Source organism: Balaenoptera borealis, assembly GCF_965194805.1.
Source record: "Balaenoptera borealis genome assembly, chromosome: 1".
Taxonomy (NCBI): domain Eukaryota; kingdom Metazoa; phylum Chordata; class Mammalia; order Artiodactyla; family Balaenopteridae; genus Balaenoptera; species Balaenoptera borealis.
In genome coordinates this window covers 139,045,074-139,055,782 of record NC_138860.1, presented here as the reverse complement: position 1 = coordinate 139,055,782, position 10,709 = coordinate 139,045,074, and positions in this window count along the sequence as shown.

The window sequence follows — 10,709 nt, the reverse complement described above, 5'->3', positions numbered from 1 at the left end:
GCTAGAAATAAAAAACTTGGTAGTATTAATAATCACATATTACAAATTATTTCTAGCATTTTTATTATATATTTTTCCCTTCTATTTCACACTGCATCCCATTTTACAATAGAGACACCAACACTCAAAAGAGGTAAGTAGCTTGTCCAAGATCATACCATTCATAACTGCCTAGGAGGAACACAGACCCTGGGTGACTGACACCAAATCTTCATTATCGGAAGAAAAAGGGGTGGGGGTAGGGAATTCACACACTGACTGTACCTGTTCAGACACAATTTAATCTGATTAAGAATCCGTTTCTATGAGAATACCCACACATTTTATGAGAGAACAAATTTTACATGGCTCAATTATCTCAAGCATAGGTGAGCTTATTTGTTGACACAAGATTAGCTATTCCTTAACCAATACCATCTATGTATTTCTTTTTTTCAAATAATAGGTTCTGACTGATTTTGCAGCACAAGAGATCAGATCAGTTTCAGCCTAGAGTTTAACTCCTGGTAGGATAGTGTGTGTTTAGCCCAACCCATAGCACCATTTAATTGTAGAAGAATCAAAGTTATCTTTTTATTTTTAATTTTTTTTTTTTGATGTGGACCATTTTTAAAGTCTTTATTGAATTTGTTACAATATTGCTTCTGCTTTATGTTTTGGTTTTTTGGCCCCGAGGCATGTGGGATCTTAGCTCCCTGACCAGGGATTGAACCCACACCCCCTGCATTGGAAGGCAAAGTCTTAACCACTGGACCACCAGGGAAGTCCCCATAGTTATCTTTTATGTGACATTCTTTCTCTTTTCAAACACTACATCTGTTTGAATCCATGTAGGCTTCACGTTAGGGTTAGGTTTAGAAATTGTCAAAAACACTTTTAACAAGCTTGTTATAAACCACTACTCCAAGAGAATCAGCTGAGTAAATTGTGTCTCAACAAAAGAAAATATTCTATGATTATTATAGTGTTTGAAAACAAAGACCATGAGAGCTACCGAAAAAAGAGAAAGGGGAGCAAAGTACAGTGAATTCATTACAAGTTTATTTACATCTGAAGTTATTAATAATATGTTTATTTTGTGAACAATCATTACCTTTTTCACCAGCCATATTTTATGACTTCATGCAGTTATTAAAACATTCTCAAAATATTAAAGTCTATTCAAACATTGAGACTAAAGGGTTACATGTCAGATGAGTAATGAGAAAATCAATGGAAAAATAACTTGTCAACAAAAAGTCCTTATCACTTTATATTGAATATCAAGAAAATCAATGGAGAGTCTTTTTTAATTGTGATGAAAGAAGAGACACAGTCAATTTTAATCTTACTTAGAGCTTTACCTTGATCTGACTAGTCAGCATTTGAGTTGTTTTATTTAGCAATTTGGATATTAAATATTCTATATTTTTGAGCTTTCTTATCAGTGCAGCAAAGACATTTCATAGCATAGTACTTTGACAAGTATTTTTCATATAAGAGATTAGCTACAGAGCTTTCCTTCAATTAAAGCTGATTTTATTCTTGAAGAGAGACATTTTATTTTTGATTTAACATTTTCCTTCCCAAAACAAGGGTTTATATTATTCTAATTTCACCATCTTAACATGACATTGGGTCTTTAATGGGTTAGGCAACTCCATCAGGATCTTATCTTTTAGAGACTGTGCTATCTTTGGGGAATTGAGCCAAAGGACGCTGAAGTGAGATACATCTCTGGCAGAGAAAAGGGAGCCCTATTACAGAATAATTAATGAGATTCCAGAAAAAAGGAGAGCTTAGATCCCACAGAGAGGCTTTAGTCTCCACTAAAATCTAGTACTCCTGCTCTCCTGAGTCCTTAGGCCTTAGCAAAGTGGATGGAAAGCAACACTTAGTTCTCAAAATATAGCTCAGAGAAATGAAAGCAAACTGACATCAGAGAAGATGGAAAGGGTGACACATGACAGATGGAAAGAAAGGGCATGCTAAATATGTCAACATAGGATGTTACCAAAAAAAAAAAAAAGATTAAAGTAAGCAGAAAAGAATATATCATGCGAAAGAAAAAATAATGTAGCATTCATAAAAACACATAACACAAACAATATATATATGTCCTATGAGCACTTTAGGCCAGTAAAGGATTTAATAAAGCTCTTAATTCAGTAAAGGAAGAGATCAATGGCAATATAATATATAATAAGAAAAAATGAATGGAGAGAATGCAAAGATAAGTAAACAGATTAGGAAATCAAGGCAACCATTATAGACCCAACAGTAGAAACAGTAAAAAGAAAATGAATGTAATAGTAAAAAGCTTCAGATAATCAACATGAATGCAAAAGAAAAAGGCAAAGAGATTAAGGTAACTAGAAGAAGATGATAGGTGTGGAAGATAAAGAAGATCCAACATAAGAATAACTAGGATCATGATGATAGAACCAATCAAATAAGCCATTAAAATATGCAGGAATATAGTGCAAGAAATGTTTCTTGATCTAAAGGAAGAACTAAATTTACAGACTGAATTCCAAGAAACTGATAAAAAACAAGTTATGTAAAAATATTTTCTAGTGAAATCATTAAAATTCTAGAATTCTCTGGGATTCTTGACAAAAAAAAAAGTGAGGGAAAAAAATCAGGCTATTATCATCCTCATTCACTGTTAAAAACATTGAATGCCAGAAGGCAATGGAACAGTGTCTCTAATGTTCTGAGGGAAAGAAAAATATTACACTCATTCAAATGATGATTCAAAGACAAATGCAAATGACAGACATTCTAAGACATGAAAGTCCTCAGGTAATATAGCACACTATTCAACAACCTGCCAAAATTAAGGAGCCACAGTACAAGGAACACCTGTGATCATTGCATCCATTTAAATGTAGAACTGTATTTAAACAAACAAAAGGATTATGACTACAAAATAAATAAATAAATTTATAGACACTGACCAAATCAAAATAAGTCTGTAAGTAAAGGAGGAGAGGTGGGAAGAATTATAAGAAAGCTGATTTCCTCATCTTTCTTAACAAGTAGTCAATCTATCTTATCTAAAGTTAACATGTAGGTATAAAAATAAATGATTCTCACCTCTTAGAGATTCTTTCTTTCTGGCTATCCACCATTCAGCCATCCATCATTCCATCCAGCCATCCATCATCTTACATATAGACATATTTTTAATGGTGTTCAACAACTGTTAACATTACTTATGTATGGATGGTGAAATTTTAGGTGATATATAGCTTTCTTCTTTTACTCCTCTGTATTGCTTGAATTTTCAAGAAGTGATCATCACTGGAATGGATTAAAATTCTTTGCCGGTCTTCTCATCAGGAAATGGAGTCTATCTCCCACCCCTTGTACCTGAGCTTGACTTGTGGCTGGCATTGACCTGTGGGACTCAACAGAAGCAATATACTGAGATTTCCATGCTTACCCTCTTGGAACCCTGAGACAAGCATGCTGCAAAGAAGCCCAAGATGTAAGACCACATGAAGATACAGTCCCAGCAATCCCAGCTGTTCCAACCACCCTAGATGAGGCCCTTGGCATGTGAGTGAGGCCATGTTAGACCAATTCATCCCAACTGAATTGCCAGATGACTACAGCTGCATGAGTGAGCCCAAGCAGAAATAATAGATCATCCTAGTCAATCACAGACTTATGAGACACAATAAGTCGTTTTTGTTTTAAGCTACTAAGTTTTGGAGTTAATACTTACATACCAAAAATAACCGATTTATTCTCTTTTACAAAAAGAATAATTTCAGTACTCTTAAAAATCTAAATAAGATGCAAAAGTCCCCATTCTATATAATAAGCGAAGTTCTCCTTAACCTGAATTTTTCAAGGGGCTTATGATTTCCCTGTCAATATGTACTACAGCACCCTTTCCCACTATTAACCACTCCTGACATTCCCCATTACTGCCTTTGTCATTCTCTCACAAGCCCACTTCAACCCACACTGTAAATGACTGTAATTCCTCAGCTGCTCCAAAGTACCACAAGCACAAATCTTGTGTATGTCTCAGACTTTTACTAAAGGTAAAAGATAAGATAGTACAAACACGGTATTATTTATCTATTACTGTGCAATAAATTACTCCAAAACTTAGCAGCTTACAATAAACATATATCAATCACATAGCTTCTGTGGGTCAGGCCTTTGGGAAGTGGCTTAAGTGGGTGGCTCTGGCTTAGGAACTCTCATGAGGGTGTATCAAAATGTTGGTCATGGCTGAAACCATCTGGAGACCTGACTGGGGTTAGAGGATCTGCTTTCAGATGACTCACACGGCTCTTGGTAGGAGCCCTTTTTGGGGCTTCTTGAAAGGCTTCATGACATGACAACTCATTTCCCTCAGAGTGAACAAGTGATCCAGGAGAGCAAAAAAGATGTTGCAATGTCTTTTATGGCCTAGGCTTAGAAGTCTGTTAGTCCTGTGATATTCTGTTGGTTACAAAGTCAGCCCTATTCAGTGCAAGGAGGGACTACATAAACACATGAATACCAGGAACTGGGAATCATTGGGGACTGTCTATCACAAGCCTCCTAGGATGAAAGTGATTCACACCATTAGGAATCAGTGTCTGAGGTCTTCATCGCATTAGTTTACAAAACCACACACACACACAAAAATTCAACAAAATTCCCCCAAACAGAGTCACGATGGAAAGTTGTACAAGTTGTTGGACATACCGGTAAACCCAGTAGAGAGATCCGAGCCCTGCACCCTAATGCAGGGTTATGTCTGTCCGAAGAAAGGGGTGTCTTTTTCTGGATTCAAATTTACTTGAAAGCCTGAAATATACCTTTGGTGCTAAAGAAAACAACAGAAGTAGAGCTTAAACCTTCATAATATTTTAAACAAAATCATGCCAGTTCTGTAATCCCAAAATGAGACTTCTGAGAAAATACTGAAAAACTATTAATATGGAATTTACTTCTAGTATTTGCTACAAATCAGCAGCTTACTGAACTTGCTTTGTAAAATTTGGCAAATTCCAATCTTAACAACTCATCACAATGTCTAAATACCTCCTCACCTTTTAGTTCTTAGTTTGTATCACACTGGAATTTTTCAATGTTTTGAGGAGATTTTTGTTTCTGGACTCCCCAGTGTAGTTCTATGTTTCTGGGATATTGTGTTCTAGGAATCAATAAGAGGTAAACTCACAGAAAAACTTCCTACAATCAGATTGTTTTGCAATCAGATATCCACGTGGAAAAATCTTGAAATGTGAATTCAGGGCTACTGAGACCTTTCAAGGCTACTGCATCAATATTTTTAGTATCTGTCCTTCTAAACACAAGGTATTTGTAACACATAATGGTTTAATCCAACCAAATCAGTTTCTCAAACCTTTCTAGGGCTACTTAATATATACCATGTTCTTCTTGCATGGCAAAGAGCTATTGCTGAGTCATTTAATTGGCTCTATGGAAGAAGAACTATGTGGAGTTGAAGTCACCCCCTTAAGACAGGTCCTTAGAGTAAGTGGTTGTAGTCTGTGCAAACTTCCTTTATTTTATTTTATTTCATTTTATTTTTTTTTAAAAAGATTTATTTATTATTTTATTTTTGGCTGCATTGGGTCTTGGTTGCGGCACATGGGCTCTTCGTTGTGGTGTGCCGGCTTCTCTCTAGTTGTGACGTGTGGGTTTTCTCTTCTCTAGTTGTGGCACGCAGGCTCCAGGGCATGTGGGCTCTGTAGTTTGCAGTACGTAGGCTCTAGCTGAGGCCCACAAACTCAGTAGTTGTGGCTCGCAGGCTCAGTTACCCCGAGGCACGTGGGATCTTAGTTCCCTGACCAGGGATCGAACCCGCGTCCCCTGCATTGTAAGGTGGATTCTTTACCACTGGACCACCAGGGAAGTCCCCTTCCTTTATTTTACATATCTCAATATAATTTATTACTCTGAATCAAATTATTTTTTTTTCTCAGTCAAATTCAGTGTTGTTTTTCTGTTTTATCCCTCTTTTTTCTGTCTGTTTGGAAGCCTTACATTTGTCTGGTTGTTCTAATATGAGGAAGCTTCTGGTCCATAGTCATCCTTTGTCTTCTGCTGGTGTCTGATAAGGTGCATCTCTTCCCCAGCATTTTTTGGTCCTTTATGTCCACCTGCATCTGGTAAGATTACCCTTGTCTTACCATGGCCTCCACCTGACAGGTCCTTGTACTCCTTATCCCAATCTCAAGGCTCCTTTGAGTCTACTGACCCCTTTTAGAAAGATCCACACCCCTTTCAACAGCACAGAGCTGGTTCCATGTTTCACACTGTGTGCTTGTGAAACTGCCCTTAGACCCATCTGCAGAGTTGCTTCAATCGGCCACTGCTGCTCTAGTGCTTAGCCTGACTCTTCCGAACCACATGCTAGGAGATGAAGACTAGGTTCCCTGTTTTTTGAGCTACTCTCAAATATCTCTGGTGTTTCCACTGGCCCAGAGCAGAATAGGAGCACAGGATCCCTTCTGTGAGACAGTTTCTGATGTCTATTTCCTATTTATTCTATACTGCCTCCTACCCATTTATTTCGTCTTAGAGATAATTATTATTATCTTTAAAAATCCAACATCTTTATTTATGGTATTAAATTTATGTACCAACTCTTAGACCATTTGTCTCTGGATTTTTAAAATCAGGCTCTGAGCATGTGGAAAATCTTTTCTCTTTAAAGAATCTCAGATCTTACAAATCAAAAGCTCTGATTTTCGGGCTTCCCTGGTGGCGCAGTGGTTGAGAATCTGCCTGCCAATGCAGGGGACACGGGTTCAAGCCCTGGTCTGGGAGGATCCCACATGCCGCGGAGCAACTAGGCCCATGAGCCACAACTACTGAGCCTGCGCATCTGGAGCCTGTGCTCCGCAACAAGACAGGTCACGATAGTGAGAGGCCCGCGCACCGCGATGAAGAGTGGCCCCCGCTTGCCGCAACTAGAGAAAGCCCTCGCACAGAAACGAAGACCCAACACAGCCAAAAATAAATTAATTAATTAATTTTTTAAAAAAGCTCTGATTTTCAAGACTATTATCTCTGTTTAGGTTTCAAAATGTGTTAATTTTAGTTAGGGCTGCCCTAACAAATACCACAGACTGGGTGACTTAAATAACAAAAGTTTATTTTCTCACAGTTCTGAATGCTAGAAGTCCAAGATCAAGGTGTTGGCAAGGTTGGCTTTTCCTGAGGCCTCTCTCCTTGGTTTGCACACAGCCACCTTCTTGCTGTGTCCTCACATGGTCTCTCTTTGTCTGTGTGTTATCTATGTCCCAATCTCCTCTCCTTATAAAAACACTAGTCATATTGGATTAAGGCCCACCCATATGACCTCATTTTACCCGAATTCTCTTTAAAGGTGCTATCTCCAAATGCAGTCACATTCTGATGTACTGAGGGTTAGGACGTTAATATATGAACTTGGCGGAGGAGGGACTTGGTGGGGGAGAGAGACGAAGTTCAACCCACAATACAAAATAATCTATTTAGAAACTCAGTTGACTTCTAAGTTTTCTTTGGGCTCCTTTTTGTCCTCTTTTCTCTGGGGCAAATGAATACAAATTATGGCAATTATGCAATGGATGAAGGATCTCAGAAATCTAATTTTCATGGCTTATAAAGCCCTTCATAAACTTTCACTAATTTCTTCTATGTCTTCTTTCAGTTTTCCCCATACTTCACTTTCTCTCCTCTAGTTATGTAAGAGTTCTTTTAGATTCTCAAAATCCTCACTGCGTTTCTCACCTCTGGGTCTTCAAAAACTTTGTTCCCAGATCTGAAATGCCTTCTCTCACTCTACTTTCCTTTACATTGCTAACTCCTACAAATCATTCACGTCTCACTGTCTGCTTTTCCTGGGACCCGAAACTAGGTTAAGCTTCCCTATTTGTCAAGCTTCCCATAGCACATAACTGTAAGTTACCATTTTACAGAACTCCGTCACTAGCTTTTCATTATTTATGTAATATCTGCATTTTCTGCTAGGCTGTAAGCTCCATAATGACAAGGACAGTATCTGTGTTGGTCACTGCTGTATCCAGAATGTCTGCCACAATGTCTGGCACAAAGTAGAGGCCAATAAATATTCAGTGAATGAGTAAAAAACTAACTCAGAGGCATTATTGGCTTGGTACACAGGAGTAGTATCTTGTGGAATTACACTCACTTTTTTCTTTTTTTTTAATTTATTTTATTTATTTATTTTTGGCTGCGTTGGGTCTTTGTTGCTGTGAGCGGGCTTTCTCCAGTTGCGGTGAGCGGGGACTACTCTTCACTGCGGTGCGTGGGCTTCTCATTGCGGTGGCTTCTCTTGTTGCAGAGCACGGACTCTAGGCACCCAGGCTTCAGGAGTTGTGGCTCGCGGGCTCTGGAGCACAGGCTCAGTAGTTGTGGCGCATGGGCTTAGTTGCTCCGCGGCATGTGGGATCTTCCCAGACCAGGACTCGAACCCGTGATCCCTGCATTGGCAGGAGGATTCTTAACCACTGCACCACCAGGGAAGCCCCACACTCACATTTTTTTAAAACACAGAACTTGCTCTATGTATCAGGCAGGATTATAACTTGTAAACAGCAGAAACTTATTTAAGCTAATTTAAGCAGCAAAAGATATTGAATAGCTTGCAGTGTCTTCCAGAAAACCAGAGAACCAGGTTTGGAGGTTACAATGCCAAGTACAATGCCCATATCACAGTGCAAAACTGCTGCTACCTCTGGGCACCCAATGCCACAGCTGACACTGCCAGCATCACTAGACACTAGGCACTAGGGCTACTAGAACCAGTGTCCCTGCTGCCTCCAGAAAGCTGCACCTGCCGCATGACTGCCTCCACCACGTCATCACTACTCCCTCCAGAGACTCCACTGCCCAGTTAGCATGCCTAGACCCTGTCCTCACTGCCGTGGCCACTCCCACTGCACCGCGGCCACTGCTGCTGCCTGAATGGATCCTGCGCAGACACCACTTATTCACATTATCAGCCTTCAATTCAATAATCTGTTTGGCGGAGCCTAGGCAATGTGACCAAGGCCCTAGCTACAATTGAGGCTGGGGAAAAAATGTCTGCTATCTTAATGTCTGTGGGACATATGGGCTATAACTTATAATGTAAGAAATTCCCAAACATCGGAAGGAGGTTCAGACACTAGGAGGCCAAAAAGAATGACAAATGTCCACTGCATTGTTATTGCAGAAGTAAGAAGTTCCATGACCCCACGAAGAACTGTGTCTTTGTAATGTGTGTGTGTGTGTGTGTATTTAATGCATCTTTACAATTGTCGACACTAAACTTGCTAGAGCACAACTAAAAAAATATCCATTATGATGCTAACATCAGTGGTCAGCTTTGCACACTCGTAGCCGATCCGTTCCACCTGCAACTCACACTCAATGCTTGTGTCCATCCCAAGTACCCATCCCACAAATTCTTCCAACTCCACTTCCTTTTCTGTAAACACTCTTTTCTTCACTGTCTTGTCTTCTATCTTTTATGTACTTGAATCTTCTCACCTCAAGAGAGCAGAGGCTGTCAAATGATCATGGGGATGTCGTGTTTAGTGTGGGGTTGTACACAGACTAGGCTCTCTCTCGGCAAAGAAGTGTTAAATGGAAACATAAAAGGGAAAACTACCTACCCCATGCCACCTCCCTGCAGACCTGGATTCTCCTCAATGCTTAAGGTTTATTTTGTTCAATGGCTTAGGTAGCTATTTTTGGCATTGACTTGATTCTTTCACTGATATAGATCCCAGACTCCCTTAAAACACTTTTTCTCAGGCAGTCTCAATATCAGGAAACCTCTTTGTCCCATGTCTTTGAACTGCTGATCACACCTATATGTTCTTTTTTTTTTTTCTATATGTTCTTAGACCACAGCACGTGGCCAACCCATCAGTCAGAATAGACCTTCTCCCTGCATCCCTTCCCTCAGCCTCCCTCCCTTAGACCTTCCATAGTTCCTTGGTCCTTTTTGTATTTTTATTAATTTTTATTGGAGTACAGTTGATTTACAATGCTGTGTTAGTTTCTGCTACAGCACAGTGAATCAGTTATACATATACATACATCCACTCTTTTTAAGATTCTTTTCCCCTATAGGTCATTACAGAGTATTGAGTAGAGTTCCTGTGCTATACAATAGGTCCTTATTAGTTATCTGTTTTATGTATAGTAGTGTGTATATGTCAATCCCAATCTCCCAATTTATCCCTCCCCTCTCCTTTTCCCCCTGGTAACCATAAGTTTGTTTTCTACATCTGTGACTCTATTTCTGTTTTGTAAATAAGTTCATTTGTACCATTTTTTTAGATTCCACATGTAAGCGATATCATATGGTATTTGTCTTTCTCGGTCTAACTTACTTCACTCATTATGAGTCTCTAGGTCCATCCATGTTGCTGCAAATGGCATTACTTCATTCTTTTTTATGATTGGTCCTTTTAATGCCTACTCCTTTGCACCAGAATCCTGCCTCCTCTGGTGTCCTGCCTCTGAGTCATCTTCTCTTTCAGATGCTGCTGATGAATATAGGAAGACGAAGAAATGGAGATCTGAAGAAATGACAGCAGAGAATTCCTCATAATGACCTGGGCTTTATTTGAAATATCTTTTTAAAAAATGTAAATGCCTCTTATACTGAGATTAACCTCTTGCTAGCTTATTTCCCCCTCCCCACCTTTTTTCTTTTTTCTTTTTTCTTTTGTCTTTTGTCTTCTATGAGT